This window comes from Hypomesus nipponensis, chromosome 3 (genome assembly GCF_054491055.1).
Source record: "Hypomesus nipponensis isolate SF chromosome 3, ASM5449105v1, whole genome shotgun sequence".
Lineage (NCBI taxonomy): Eukaryota > Metazoa > Chordata > Actinopteri > Osmeriformes > Osmeridae > Hypomesus > Hypomesus nipponensis.
Window position 1 is genome coordinate 585,001 of NC_140363.1, and position 12,500 is coordinate 597,500.

The following is a 12,500-nucleotide window of genomic DNA, read 5'->3' on the forward strand; positions in this document are numbered from 1 at the left end:
CTTGCATTGTCAATTGCCAAATCTGTATATGGATAAGTAGCCTATGGTTGTCAACTTATTTCGTACGGCCATACCAGCCTGGCAACGCCTGATCTCGGAAGCTAAGCAGGGTCGGGCCTGGTTAGTACTTGGATGGGAGACCGCCTGGGAATACCAGGTGCTGTATGCTCTTTTGCTCATTCACTTAGAAACTGAAATGTTGCAATATGCACAAGTAGTCCTTCATGAAAGGGGCTGGAAGCTGTTTTCATTTTGACACGAGAGAGAGAGAGAGAGACCACCTTGCATTGTCAATTGCCAAATCTGTACATGGATAAGTAGCCTATGGTTGTCAACTTATTTCGTACGGCCATACCAGCCTGGCAACGCCCGATCTCGTCTGATCTCGGAAACTAAGCAGGGTCGGGCCTGGTTAGTACTTGGATGGGAGACCGCCTGGGAATACCAGGTGCTGTATGCTCTTTTGCTCATTCACTTAGAAACTGAAATGTTGCAATATGCACAAGTAGTCCTTCATGAAAGGGGCTGGAAGCTGTTTTCATTTTGACACGAGAGAGAGAGAGAGAGAGATACCACCTTGCATTGTCAATTGCCAAATCTGTATATGGATAAGTAGCCTATGGTTGTCAACTTATTTCGTACGGCCAAACCAGCCTTGCAACGCCCGATCTCGTCTGATCTCGGAAGCTAAGCAGGGTCGGGCCTGGTTAGTACTTGGATGGGAGACCGCCTGGGAATACCATGTGCTGTATGCTCTTTTGCTCATTCACTTAGAAACTGAAATGTTGCAATATGCACAAGTAGTCCTTCATGAAAGGGGCTGGAAGCTGTTTTCATTTTGACACGAGAGAGAGAGAGAGAGAGAGAGACCACCTTGCATTGTCAATTGCCAAATCTGTATATGGATAAGTAGCCTATGGTTGTCAACTTATTTCGTACGGCCATACCAGCCTGGCAACGCCCAATCTCGTCTGATCTCGGAAGCTAAGCAGGGTCGGGCCTGGTTAGTACTTGGATGGGAGACCGCCTGGGAATACCAGGTGCTGTATGCTCTTTTGATTCATTCACTTAGAAACTGAAATGTTGCAATATGCACAAGTAGTCCTTCATGAAAGGGGCTGGAAGCTGTTTTCATTTTGACACGAGAGAGAGAGAGAGAGACCACCTTGCATTGTCAATTGCCAAATCTGTATATGGATAAGTAGCCTATGGTTGTCAACTTATTTCGTACGGCCATACCAGCCTGGCAACGCCCAATCTCGTCTGATCTCGGAAGCTAAGCAGGGTCGGGCCTGGTTAGTACTTGGATGGGAGACCGCCTGGGAATACCAGGTGCTGTATGCTCTTTTGATTCATTCACTTAGAAACTGAAATGTTGCAATATGCACAAGTAGTCCTTCATGAAAGGGGCTGGAAGCTGTTTTCATTTTGACATGAGAGAGAGAGAGAGAGAGAGACCACCTTGCATTGTCAATTGCCAAATCTGTATATGGATAAGTAGCCTATGGTTGTCAACTTATTTCGTACGGCCATACCAGCCTGGCAACGCCTGATCTCGGAAGCTAAGCAGAGTCGGGCCTGGTTAGTACTTGGATGGGAGACCGCCTGGGAATACCAGGTGCTGTATGCTCTTTTGCTCATTCACTTAGAAACTGAAATGTTGCAATATGCACAAGTAGTCCTTCATGAAAGGGGCTGGAAGCTGTTTTCATTTTGACACGAGAGAGAGAGAGAGAGAGAGACCACCTTGCATTGTCAATTGCCAAATCTGTATATGGATAAGTAGCCTATGGTTGTCAACTTATTTCGTACGGCCATACCAGCCTGGCAACGCCCGATCTCGTCTGATCTCGGAAACTAAGCAGGGTCGGGCCTGGTTAGTACTTGGATGGGAGACCGCCTGGGAATACCAGGTGCTGTATGCTCTTTTGCTCATTCACTTAGAAACTGAAATGTTGCAATATGCACAAGTAGTCCTTCATGAAAGGGGCTGGAAGCTGTTTTCATTTTGACACGAGAGAGAGAGAGAGAGATACCACCTTGCATTGTCAATTGCCAAATCTGTATATGGATAAGTAGCCTATGGTTGTCAACTTATTTCGTACGGCCAAACCAGCCTTGCAACGCCCGATCTCGTCTTATCTCGGAAGCTAAGCAGGGTCGGGCCTGGTTAGTACTTGGATGGGAGACCGCCTGGGAATACCATGTGCTGTATGCTCTTTTGCTCATTCACTTAGAAACTGAAATGTTGCAATATGCACAAGTAGTCCTTCATGAAAGGGGCTGGAAGCTGTTTTCATTTTGACACGAGAGAGAGAGAGAGAGACCACCTTGCATTGTCAATTGCCAAATCTGTATATGGATAAGTAGCCTATGGTTGTCAACTTATTTTGTACGGCCATACCAGCCTGGCAACGCCCGATCTCGTCTGATCTCGGAAGCTAAGCAGGGTCGGGCCTGGTTAGTACTTGGATGGGAGACCGCCTGGGAATACCATGTGCTGTATGCTCTTTTGCTCATTCACTTAGAAACTGAAATGTTGCAATATGCACAAGTAGTCCTTCATGAAAGGGGCTGGAAGCTGTTTTCATTTTGACACGAGAGCGAGAGAGAGAGACCACCTTGCATTGTCAATTGCCAAATCTGTATATGGATAAGTAGCCTATGGTTGTCAACTTATTTCGTACGGCCATACCAGCCTGGCAACGCCTGATCTCGGAAGCTAAGCAGGGTCGGGCCTGGTTAGTACTTGGATGGGAGACCGCCTGGGAATACCAGGTGCTGTATGTTCTTTTGCTCATTCACTTAGAAACTGAAATGTTGCAATATGCACAAGTAGTCCTTCATGAAAGGGGCTGGAAGCTGTTTTCATTTTGACACGAGAGAGAGAGAGAGAGACCACCTTGCATTGTCAATTGCCAAATCTGTACATGGATAAGTAGCCTATGGTTGTCAACTTATTTCGTACGGCCATACCAGCCTGGCAACGCCCGATCTCGTCTGATCTCGGAAACTAAGCAGGGTCGGGCCTGGTTAGTACTTGGATGGGAGACCGCCTGGGAATACCAGGTGCTGTATGCTCTTTTGCTCATTCACTTAGAAACTGAAATGTTGCAATATGCACAAGTAGTCCTTCATGAAAGGGGCTGGAAGCTGTTTTCATTTTGACACGAGAGAGAGAGAGAGAGAGATACCACCTTGCATTGTCAATTGCCAAATCTGTATATGGATAAGTAGCCTATGGTTGTCAACTTATTTCGTACGGCCAAACCAGCCTTGCAACGCCCGATCTCGTCTGATCTCGGAAGCTAAGCAGGGTCGGGCCTGGTTAGTACTTGGATGGGAGACCGCCTGGGAATACCATGTGCTGTATGCTCTTTTGCTCATTCACTTAGAAACTGAAATGTTGCAATATGCACAAGTAGTCCTTCATGAAAGGGGCTGGAAGCTGTTTTCATTTTGACACGAGAGAGAGAGAGAGAGAGAGAGACCACCTTGCATTGTCAATTGCCAAATCTGTATATGGATAAGTAGCCTATGGTTGTCAACTTATTTCGTACGGCCATACCAGCCTGGCAACGCCCAATCTCGTCTGATCTCGGAAGCTAAGCAGGGTCGGGCCTGGTTAGTACTTGGATGGGAGACCGCCTGGGAATACCAGGTGCTGTATGCTCTTTTGATTCATTCACTTAGAAACTGAAATGTTGCAATATGCACAAGTAGTCCTTCATGAAAGGGGCTGGAAGCTGTTTTCATTTTGACACGAGAGAGAGAGAGAGAGACCACCTTGCATTGTCAATTGCCAAATCTGTATATGGATAAGTAGCCTATGGTTGTCAACTTATTTCGTACGGCCATACCAGCCTGGCAACGCCCAATCTCGTCTGATCTCGGAAGCTAAGCAGGGTCGGGCCTGGTTAGTACTTGGATGGGAGACCGCCTGGGAATACCAGGTGCTGTATGCTCTTTTGATTCATTCACTTAGAAACTGAAATGTTGCAATATGCACAAGTAGTCCTTCATGAAAGGGGCTGGAAGCTGTTTTCATTTTGACACGAGAGAGAGAGAGAGAGAGAGAGAGACCACCTTGCATTGTCAATTGCCAAATCTGTATATGGATAAGTAGCCTATGGTTGTCAACTTATTTCGTACGGCCATACCAGCCTGGCAACGCCTGATCTCGGAAGCTAAGCAGGGTCGGGCCTGGTTAGTACTTGGATGGGAGACCGCCTGGGAATACCAGGTGCTGTATGCTCTTTTGCTCATTCACTTAGAAACTGAAATGTTGCAATATGCACAAGTAGTCCTTCATGAAAGGGGCTGGAAGCTGTTTTCATTTTGACACGAGAGAGAGAGAGAGAGACCACCTTGCATTGTCAATTGCCAAATCTGTACATGGATAAGTAGCCTATGGTTGTCAACTTATTTCGTACGGCCATACCAGCCTGGCAACGCCCGATCTCGTCTGATCTCGGAAACTAAGCAGGGTCGGGCCTGGTTAGTACTTGGATGGGAGACCGCCTGGGAATACCAGGTGCTGTATGCTCTTTTGCTCATTCACTTAGAAACTGAAATGTTGCAATATGCACAAGTAGTCCTTCATGAAAGGGGCTGGAAGCTGTTTTCATTTTGACACGAGAGAGAGAGAGAGAGAGATACCACCTTGCATTGTCAATTGCCAAATCTGTATATGGATAAGTAGCCTATGGTTGTCAACTTATTTCGTACGGCCAAACCAGCCTTGCAACGCCCGATCTCGTCTGATCTCGGAAGCTAAGCAGGGTCGGGCCTGGTTAGTACTTGGATGGGAGACCGCCTGGGAATACCATGTGCTGTATGCTCTTTTGCTCATTCACTTAGAAACTGAAATGTTGCAATATGCACAAGTAGTCCTTCATGAAAGGGGCTGGAAGCTGTTTTCATTTTGACACGAGAGAGAGAGAGAGAGAGAGAGACCACCTTGCATTGTCAATTGCCAAATCTGTATATGGATAAGTAGCCTATGGTTGTCAACTTATTTCGTACGGCCATACCAGCCTGGCAACGCCCAATCTCGTCTGATCTCGGAAGCTAAGCAGGGTCGGGCCTGGTTAGTACTTGGATGGGAGACCGCCTGGGAATACCAGGTGCTGTATGCTCTTTTGATTCATTCACTTAGAAACTGAAATGTTGCAATATGCACAAGTAGTCCTTCATGAAAGGGGCTGGAAGCTGTTTTCATTTTGACACGAGAGAGAGAGAGAGAGACCACCTTGCATTGTCAATTGCCAAATCTGTATATGGATAAGTAGCCTATGGTTGTCAACTTATTTCGTACGGCCATACCAGCCTGGCAACGCCCAATCTCGTCTGATCTCGGAAGCTAAGCAGGGTCGGGCCTGGTTAGTACTTGGATGGGAGACCGCCTGGGAATACCAGGTGCTGTATGCTCTTTTGATTCATTCACTTAGAAACTGAAATGTTGCAATATGCACAAGTAGTCCTTCATGAAAGGGGCTGGAAGCTGTTTTCATTTTGACACGAGAGAGAGAGAGAGAGAGAGAGAGAGAGAGAGAGAGAGAGAGAGAGAGAGAGAGAGAGAGAGAGAGAGAGAGAGAGAGAGAGAGAGAGAGAGAGAGAGAGAGAGAGAGAGAGAGAGAGAGAGAGAGAGACCACCTTGCATTGTCAATTGCCAAATCTGTATATGGATAAGTAGCCTATGGTTGTCAACTTATTTCGTACGGCCATACCAGCCTGGCAACGCCCAATCTCGTCTGATCTCGGAAGCTAAGCAGGGTCGGGCCTGGTTAGTACTTGGATGGGAGACCGCCTGGGAATACCAGGTGCTGTATGCTCTTTTGATTCATTCACTTAGAAACTGAAATGTTGCAATATGCACAAGTAGTCCTTCATGAAAGGGGCTGGAAGCTGTTTTCATTTTGACACGAGAGAGAGAGAGAGAGAGAGAGAGACCACCTTGCATTGTCAATTGCCAAATCTGTATATGGATAAGTAGCCTATGGTTGTCAACTTATTTCGTACGGCCATACCAGCCTGGCAACGCCTGATCTCGGAAGCTAAGCAGGGTCGGGCCTGGTTAGTACTTGGATGGGAGACCGCCTGGGAATACCAGGTGCTGTATGCTCTTTTGCTCATTCACTTAGAAACTGAAATGTTGCAATATGCACAAGTAGTCCTTCATGAAAGGGGCTGGAAGCTGTTTTCATTTTGACACGAGAGAGAGAGAGAGAGACCACCTTGCATTGTCAATTGCCAAATCTGTATATGGATAAGTAGCCTATGGTTGTCAACTTATTTCGTACGGCCATACCAGCCTGGCAACGCCCAATCTCGTCTGATCTCGGAAGCTAAGCAGGGTCGGGCCTGGTTAGTACTTGGATGGGAGACCGCCTGGGAATACCAGGTGCTGTATGCTCTTTTGATTCATTCACTTAGAAACTGAAATGTTGCAATATGCACAAGTAGTCCTTCATGAAAGGGGCTGGAAGCTGTTTTCATTTTGACACGAGAGAGAGAGAGAGAGACCACCTTGCATTGTCAATTGCCAAATCTGTATATGGATAAGTAGCCTATGGTTGTCAACTTATTTCGTACGGCCATACCAGCCTGGCAACGCCCAATCTCGTCTGATCTCGGAAGCTAAGCAGGGTCGGGCCTGGTTAGTACTTGGATGGGAGACCGCCTGGGAATACCAGGTGCTGTATGCTCTTTTGCTCATTCACTTAGAAACTGAAATGTTGCAATATGCACAAGTAGTCCTTCATGAAAGGGGCTGGAAGCTGTTTTCATTTTGACACGAGAGAGAGAGAGAGAGAGAGAGAGATACCACCTTGCATTGTCAATTGCCAAATCTGTATATGGATAAGTAGCCTATGGTTGTCAACTTATTTCGTACGGCCAAACCAGCCTTGCAACGCCCGATCTCGTCTGATCTCGGAAGCTAAGCAGGGTCGGGCCTGGTTAGTACTTGGATGGGAGACCGCCTGGGAATACCATGTGCTGTATGCTCTTTTGCTCATTCACTTAGAAACTGAAATGTTGCAATATGCACAAGTAGTCCTTCATGAAAGGGGCTGGAAGCTGTTTTCATTTTGACACGAGAGAGAGAGAGAGAGAGAGACCACCTTGCATTGTCAATTGCCAAATCTGTATATGGATAAGTAGCCTATGGTTGTCAACTTATTTCGTACGGCCATACCAGCCTGGCAACGCCCAATCTCGTCTGATCTCGGAAGCTAAGCAGGGTCGGGCCTGGTTAGTACTTGGATGGGAGACCGCCTGGGAATACCAGGTGCTGTATGCTCTTTTGATTCATTCACTTAGAAACTGAAATGTTGCAATATGCACAAGTAGTCCTTCATGAAAGGGGCTGGAAGCTGTTTTCATTTTGACACGAGAGAGAGAGAGAGAGACCACCTTGCATTGTCAATTGCCAAATCTGTATATGGATAAGTAGCCTATGGTTGTCAACTTATTTCGTACGGCCATACCAGCCTGGCAACGCCCAATCTCGTCTGATCTCGGAAGCTAAGCAGGGTCGGGCCTGGTTAGTACTTGGATGGGAGACCGCCTGGGAATACCAGGTGCTGTATGCTCTTTTGATTCATTCACTTAGAAACTGAAATGTTGCAATATGCACAAGTAGTCCTTCATGAAAGGGGCTGGAAGCTGTTTTCATTTTGACACGAGAGAGAGAGAGAGAGACCACCTTGCATTGTCAATTGCCAAATCTGTATATGGATAAGTAGCCTATGGTTGTCAACTTATTTCGTACGGCCATACCAGCCTGGCAACGCCCAATCTCGTCTGATCTCGGAAGCTAAGCAGGGTCGGGCCTGGTTAGTACTTGGATGGGAGACCGCCTGGGAATACCAGGTGCTGTATGCTCTTTTGATTCATTCACTTAGAAACTGAAATGTTGCAATATGCACAAGTAGTCCTTCATGAAAGGGGCTGGAAGCTGTTTTCATTTTGACACGAGAGAGAGAGAGAGAGAGAGAGAGAGAGAGAGAGAGAGAGAGAGAGAGAGAGAGAGAGAGAGAGAGAGAGAGAGAGAGAGAGAGAGAGAGAGAGAGAGAGACCACCTTGCATTGTCAATTGCCAAATCTGTATATGGATAAGTAGCCTATGGTTGTCAACTTATTTCGTACGGCCAAACCAGCCTGGCAACGCCCGATCTCGTCTGATCTCGGAAGCTAAGCAGGGTCGGGCCTGGTTAGTACTTGGATGGGAGACAGCCTGGGAATACCAGGTGCTGTATGCTCTTTTGCTCATTCACTTAGAAACTGAAATGTTGCAATATGCACAAGTAGTCCTTCATGAAAGGGGCTGGAAGCTGTTTTCATTTAGACACGAGAGAGAGAGAGAGACCACCTTGCATTGTCAATTGCCAAATCTGTATATGGATAAGTAGCCTATGGTTGTCAACTTATTTCGTACGGCCATACCAGCCTGGCAACGCCCGATCTCGTCTGATCTCGGAAGCTAAGCAGGGTCGGGCCTGGTTAGTACTTGGATGGGAGACCGCCTGGGAATACCAGGTGCTGTATGCTCTTTTGCTCATTCACTTAGAAACTGAAATGTTGCAATATGCACAAGTAGTCCTTCATGAAAGGGGCTGGAAGCTGTTTTCATTTTGACACGAGAGAGAGAGAGAGAGAGAGAGAGACCACCTTGCATTGTCAATTGCCAAATCTGTATATGGATAAGTAGCCTATGGTTGTCAACTTATTTCGTACGGCCATACCAGCCTGGCAACGCCCGATCTCGTCTGATCTCGGAAGCTAAGCAGGGTCGGGCCTGGTTAGTACTTGGATGGGAGACCGCCTGGGAATACCAGGTGCTGTATGCTCTTTTGCTCATTCACTTAGAAACTGAAATGTTGCAATATGCACAAGTAGTCCTTCATGAAAGGGGCTGGAAGCTGTTTTCATTTTGACACGAGAGAGAGAGAGAGAGAGAGAGAGACCACCTTGCATTGTCAATTGCCAAATCTGTATATGGATAAGTAGCCTATGGTTGTCAACTTATTTCGTACGGCCAAACCAGCCTGGCAACGCCCGATCTCGTCTGATCTCGGAAGCTAAGCAGGGTCGGGCCTGGTTAGTACTTGGATGGGAGACAGCCTGGGAATACCAGGTGCTGTATGCTCTTTTGCTCATTCACTTAGAAACTGAAATGTTGCAATATGCACAAGTAGTCCTTCATGAAAGGGGCTGGAAGCTGTTTTCATTTTGACACGAGAGAGAGAGAGAGAGAGAGAGAGAGAGAGACCACCTTGCATTGTCAATTGCCAAATCTGTATATGGATAAGTAGCCTATGGTTGTCAACTTATTTCGTACGGCCAAACCAGCCTGGCAACGCCCGATCTCGTCTGATCTCGGAAGCTAAGCAGGGTCGGGCCTGGTTAGTACTTGGATGGGAGACCGCCTGGGAATACCAGGTGCTCTATGCTCTTTTGCTCATTCACTTAGAAACTGAAATGTTGCAATATGCACAAGTAGTCCTTCATGAAAGGGGCTGGAAGCTGTTTTCATTTTTACCGGAGAGAGAGAGAGAGAGACCACCTTGCATTGTCAATTGCCAAATCTGTATATGGATAAGTAGCCTATGGTTGTCAACTTAATTTGTACGGCCATACCAGCCTGGCAACGCCCAATCTCGTCTGATCTCGGAAGCTAAGTAGGGTCGGGCCTGGTTAGTACTTGGATGGGAGACCGCCTGGGAATACCAGGTGCTGTATGCTCTTTTGCTCATTCACTTAGAAACTGAAATGTTGCAATATGCACAAGTAGTCCTTCATGAAAGGGGCTGGAAGCTGTTTTCATTTTGACACGAGAGAGAGAGAGAGAGAGAGAGAGAGAGAGACCACCTTGCATTGTCAATTGCCAAATCTGTATATGGATAAGTAGCCTATGGTTGTCAACTTATTTCGTACGGCCAAACCAGCCTGGCAACGCCCGATCTCGTCTGATCTCGGAAGCTAAGCAGGGTCGGGCCTGGTTAGTACTTGGATGGGAGACAGCCTGGGAATACCAGGTGCTGTATGCTCTTTTGCTCATTCACTTAGAAACTGAAATGTTGCAATATGCACAAGTAGTCCTTCATGAAAGGGGCTGGAAGCTGTTTTCATTTTGACACGAGAGAGAGAGAGAGAGAGAGAGAGAGAGAGAGAGAGACCACCTTGCATTGTCAATTGCCAAATCTGTATATGGATAAGTAGCCTATGGTTGTCAACTTATTTCGTACGGCCAAACCAGCCTGGCAACGCCCGATCTCGTCTGATCTCGGAAGCTAAGCAGGGTCGGGCCTGGTTAGTACTTGGATGGGAGACCGCCTGGGAATACCAGGTGCTCTATGCTCTTTTGCTCATTCACTTAGAAACTGAAATGTTGCAATATGCACAAGTAGTCCTTCATGAAAGGGGCTGGAAGCTGTTTTCATTTTTACCGGAGAGAGAGAGAGAGAGACCACCTTGCATTGTCAATTGCCAAATCTGTATATGGATAAGTAGCCTATGGTTGTCAACTTAATTTGTACGGCCATACCAGCCTGGCAACGCCCAATCTCGTCTGATCTCGGAAGCTAAGTAGGGTCGGGCCTGGTTAGTACTTGGATGGGAGACCGCCTGGGAATACCAGGTGCTGTATGCTCTTTTGCTCATTCACTTAGAAACTGAAATGTTGCAATATGCACAAGTAGTCCTTCATGAAAGGGGCTGGAAGCTGTTTTCATTTTGACACGAGCGAGAGAGAGACCACCTTGCATTGTCAGTTGCCAAATCTGTATATGGATAAGTAGCCTATGGTTGTCAACTTATTTCGTACGGCCATACCAGCCTGGCAACGCCCAATCTCGTCTGATCTCGGAAGCTAAGCAGGGTCGGGCCTGGTTAGTACTTGGATGGGAGACCGCCTGGGAATACCAGGTGCTGTATGCTCTTTTGATTCATTCACTTAGAAACTGAAATGTTGCAATATGCACAAGTAGTCCTTCATGAAAGGGGCTGGAAGCTGTTTTCATTTTGACACGAGAGAGAGAGAGAGAGACCACCTTGCATTGTCAATTGCCAAATCTGTATATGGATAAGTAGCCTATGGTTGTCAACTTATTTCGTACGGCCATACCAGCCTGGCAACGCCCAATCTCGTCTGATCTCGGAAGCTAAGCAGGGTCGGGCCTGGTTAGTACTTGGATGGGAGACCGCCTGGGAATACCAGGTGCTGTATGCTCTTTTGATTCATTCACTTAGAAACTGAAATGTTGCAATATGCACAAGTAGTCCTTCATGAAAGGGGCTGGAAGCTGTTTTCATTTTGACACGAGAGAGAGAGAGAGAGAGAGAGACCACCTTGCATTGTCAATTGCCAAATCTGTATATGGATAAGTAGCCTATGGTTGTCAACTTATTTCGTACGGCCATACCAGCCTGGCAACGCCCAATCTCGTCTGATCTCGGAAGCTAAGCAGGGTCGGGCCTGGTTAGTACTTGGATGGGAGACCGCCTGGGAATACCAGGTGCTGTATGCTCTTTTGATTCATTCACTTAGAAACTGAAATGTTGCAATATGCACAAGTAGTCCTTCATGAAAGGGGCTGGAAGCTGTTTTCATTTTGACACGAGAGAGAGAGAGAGAGACCACCTTGCATTGTCAATTGCCAAATCTGTATATGGATAAGTAGCCTATGGTTGTCAACTTATTTCGTACGGCCATACCAGCCTGGCAACGCCCAATCTCGTCTGATCTCGGAAGCTAAGCAGGGTCGGGCCTGGTTAGTACTTGGATGGGAGACCGCCTGGGAATACCAGGTGCTGTATGCTCTTTTGATTCATTCACTTAGAAACTGAAATGTTGCAATATGCACAAGTAGTCCTTCATGAAAGGGGCTGGAAGCTGTTTTCATTTTGACACGAGAGAGAGAGAGAGAGAGAGAGAGAGAGAGAGAGAGAGAGAGAGAGAGAGAGAGAGAGAGAGAGAGAGAGAGAGAGAGAGAGAGAGAGAGAGAGAGAGAGAGAGAGAGAGAGAGAGACCACCTTGCATTGTCAATTGCCAAATCTGTATATGGATAAGTAGCCTATGGTTGTCAACTTATTTCGTACGGCCAAACCAGCCTGGCAACGCCCGATCTCGTCTGATCTCGGAAGCTAAGCAGGGTCGGGCCTGGTTAGTACTTGGATGGGAGACAGCCTGGGAATACCAGGTGCTGTATGCTCTTTTGCTCATTCACTTAGAAACTGAAATGTTGCAATATGCACAAGTAGTCCTTCATGAAAGGGGCTGGAAGCTGTTTTCATTTAGACACGAGAGAGAGAGAGAGACCACCTTGCATTGTCAATTGCCAAATCTGTATATGGATAAGTAGCCTATGGTTGTCAACTTATTTCGTACGGCCATACCAGCCTGGCAACGCCCGATCTCGTCTGATCTCGGAAGCTAAGCAGGGTCGGGCCTGGTTAGTACTTGGATGGGAGACCGCCTGGGAATACCAGGTGCTGTAT

General features: G+C 47.0%; 7 non-coding genes and 35 pseudogenes across 7 annotated transcripts in view; all 42 read left to right on the plus strand.

Moving 5' to 3' along the window:
• The first annotated feature begins 60 nt into the window (after nt 1–60).
• Nucleotides 61–169, plus strand: LOC146297534 (5S ribosomal RNA; annotated as a pseudogene).
• A 172-nt stretch (nt 170–341) lies between these two features.
• LOC146297535 (5S ribosomal RNA) lies at nt 342–460 on the plus strand. The gene has a single exon (XR_014739297.1). It is a non-coding gene; the product is annotated as a 5S ribosomal RNA (ribosomal RNA).
• A 176-nt stretch (nt 461–636) lies between these two features.
• LOC146297536 (5S ribosomal RNA) lies at nt 637–755 on the plus strand (annotated as a pseudogene).
• A 178-nt stretch (nt 756–933) lies between these two features.
• Nucleotides 934–1,052, plus strand: LOC146297537 (5S ribosomal RNA; annotated as a pseudogene).
• Nucleotides 1,053–1,225: 173 nt separating this feature from the next.
• LOC146297538 (5S ribosomal RNA) lies at nt 1,226–1,344 on the plus strand (annotated as a pseudogene).
• A 177-nt stretch (nt 1,345–1,521) lies between these two features.
• LOC146297539 (5S ribosomal RNA) lies at nt 1,522–1,630 on the plus strand (annotated as a pseudogene).
• A 176-nt stretch (nt 1,631–1,806) lies between these two features.
• On the plus strand, nt 1,807–1,925 carry LOC146297540 (5S ribosomal RNA). Its single transcript, XR_014739308.1, has one exon. It is a non-coding gene; the product is annotated as a 5S ribosomal RNA (ribosomal RNA).
• Nucleotides 1,926–2,099: 174 nt separating this feature from the next.
• Nucleotides 2,100–2,218, plus strand: LOC146297541 (5S ribosomal RNA; annotated as a pseudogene).
• A 172-nt stretch (nt 2,219–2,390) lies between these two features.
• On the plus strand, nt 2,391–2,509 carry LOC146297542 (5S ribosomal RNA; annotated as a pseudogene).
• A 172-nt stretch (nt 2,510–2,681) lies between these two features.
• Nucleotides 2,682–2,790, plus strand: LOC146297543 (5S ribosomal RNA; annotated as a pseudogene).
• A 172-nt stretch (nt 2,791–2,962) lies between these two features.
• LOC146297544 (5S ribosomal RNA) lies at nt 2,963–3,081 on the plus strand. Its single transcript, XR_014739319.1, has one exon. It is a non-coding gene; the product is annotated as a 5S ribosomal RNA (ribosomal RNA).
• Nucleotides 3,082–3,257: 176 nt separating this feature from the next.
• LOC146297545 (5S ribosomal RNA) lies at nt 3,258–3,376 on the plus strand (annotated as a pseudogene).
• A 178-nt stretch (nt 3,377–3,554) lies between these two features.
• On the plus strand, nt 3,555–3,673 carry LOC146297546 (5S ribosomal RNA; annotated as a pseudogene).
• Nucleotides 3,674–3,846: 173 nt separating this feature from the next.
• Nucleotides 3,847–3,965, plus strand: LOC146297547 (5S ribosomal RNA; annotated as a pseudogene).
• Nucleotides 3,966–4,146: 181 nt separating this feature from the next.
• Nucleotides 4,147–4,255, plus strand: LOC146297548 (5S ribosomal RNA; annotated as a pseudogene).
• Nucleotides 4,256–4,427: 172 nt separating this feature from the next.
• Nucleotides 4,428–4,546, plus strand: LOC146297549 (5S ribosomal RNA). The gene has a single exon (XR_014739330.1). It is a non-coding gene; the product is annotated as a 5S ribosomal RNA (ribosomal RNA).
• A 176-nt stretch (nt 4,547–4,722) lies between these two features.
• On the plus strand, nt 4,723–4,841 carry LOC146297550 (5S ribosomal RNA; annotated as a pseudogene).
• A 178-nt stretch (nt 4,842–5,019) lies between these two features.
• Nucleotides 5,020–5,138, plus strand: LOC146297551 (5S ribosomal RNA; annotated as a pseudogene).
• Nucleotides 5,139–5,311: 173 nt separating this feature from the next.
• LOC146297552 (5S ribosomal RNA) lies at nt 5,312–5,430 on the plus strand (annotated as a pseudogene).
• A 285-nt stretch (nt 5,431–5,715) lies between these two features.
• On the plus strand, nt 5,716–5,834 carry LOC146297553 (5S ribosomal RNA; annotated as a pseudogene).
• A 181-nt stretch (nt 5,835–6,015) lies between these two features.
• Nucleotides 6,016–6,124, plus strand: LOC146297554 (5S ribosomal RNA; annotated as a pseudogene).
• Nucleotides 6,125–6,296: 172 nt separating this feature from the next.
• LOC146297555 (5S ribosomal RNA) lies at nt 6,297–6,415 on the plus strand (annotated as a pseudogene).
• A 173-nt stretch (nt 6,416–6,588) lies between these two features.
• On the plus strand, nt 6,589–6,707 carry LOC146297556 (5S ribosomal RNA; annotated as a pseudogene).
• A 182-nt stretch (nt 6,708–6,889) lies between these two features.
• Nucleotides 6,890–7,008, plus strand: LOC146297557 (5S ribosomal RNA; annotated as a pseudogene).
• A 176-nt stretch (nt 7,009–7,184) lies between these two features.
• On the plus strand, nt 7,185–7,303 carry LOC146297558 (5S ribosomal RNA; annotated as a pseudogene).
• Nucleotides 7,304–7,476: 173 nt separating this feature from the next.
• LOC146297559 (5S ribosomal RNA) lies at nt 7,477–7,595 on the plus strand (annotated as a pseudogene).
• A 173-nt stretch (nt 7,596–7,768) lies between these two features.
• LOC146297560 (5S ribosomal RNA) lies at nt 7,769–7,887 on the plus strand (annotated as a pseudogene).
• Nucleotides 7,888–8,144: 257 nt separating this feature from the next.
• On the plus strand, nt 8,145–8,263 carry LOC146297561 (5S ribosomal RNA; annotated as a pseudogene).
• Nucleotides 8,264–8,433: 170 nt separating this feature from the next.
• Nucleotides 8,434–8,552, plus strand: LOC146297562 (5S ribosomal RNA). The gene has a single exon (XR_014744624.1). It is a non-coding gene; the product is annotated as a 5S ribosomal RNA (ribosomal RNA).
• A 180-nt stretch (nt 8,553–8,732) lies between these two features.
• LOC146297563 (5S ribosomal RNA) lies at nt 8,733–8,851 on the plus strand. Its single transcript, XR_014744635.1, has one exon. It is a non-coding gene; the product is annotated as a 5S ribosomal RNA (ribosomal RNA).
• Nucleotides 8,852–9,031: 180 nt separating this feature from the next.
• Nucleotides 9,032–9,150, plus strand: LOC146297564 (5S ribosomal RNA; annotated as a pseudogene).
• Nucleotides 9,151–9,336: 186 nt separating this feature from the next.
• On the plus strand, nt 9,337–9,455 carry LOC146297565 (5S ribosomal RNA; annotated as a pseudogene).
• A 172-nt stretch (nt 9,456–9,627) lies between these two features.
• On the plus strand, nt 9,628–9,746 carry LOC146297566 (5S ribosomal RNA; annotated as a pseudogene).
• Nucleotides 9,747–9,932: 186 nt separating this feature from the next.
• Nucleotides 9,933–10,051, plus strand: LOC146297567 (5S ribosomal RNA; annotated as a pseudogene).
• Nucleotides 10,052–10,243: 192 nt separating this feature from the next.
• LOC146297568 (5S ribosomal RNA) lies at nt 10,244–10,362 on the plus strand (annotated as a pseudogene).
• Nucleotides 10,363–10,534: 172 nt separating this feature from the next.
• On the plus strand, nt 10,535–10,653 carry LOC146297569 (5S ribosomal RNA; annotated as a pseudogene).
• A 168-nt stretch (nt 10,654–10,821) lies between these two features.
• Nucleotides 10,822–10,940, plus strand: LOC146297570 (5S ribosomal RNA; annotated as a pseudogene).
• A 173-nt stretch (nt 10,941–11,113) lies between these two features.
• LOC146297571 (5S ribosomal RNA) lies at nt 11,114–11,232 on the plus strand (annotated as a pseudogene).
• A 179-nt stretch (nt 11,233–11,411) lies between these two features.
• LOC146297572 (5S ribosomal RNA) lies at nt 11,412–11,530 on the plus strand (annotated as a pseudogene).
• A 173-nt stretch (nt 11,531–11,703) lies between these two features.
• LOC146297573 (5S ribosomal RNA) lies at nt 11,704–11,822 on the plus strand (annotated as a pseudogene).
• Nucleotides 11,823–12,095: 273 nt separating this feature from the next.
• LOC146297574 (5S ribosomal RNA) lies at nt 12,096–12,214 on the plus strand (annotated as a pseudogene).
• A 170-nt stretch (nt 12,215–12,384) lies between these two features.
• LOC146297575 (5S ribosomal RNA) overlaps nt 12,385–12,500 on the plus strand; it is a 119-nt gene continuing 3 nt past the window's right edge. Inside the window, exon 1 of the ribosomal RNA XR_014744646.1 lies at nt 12,385–12,500. This exon is cut by the window's right edge and continues 3 nt beyond it. This is a non-coding gene — a ribosomal RNA (5S ribosomal RNA).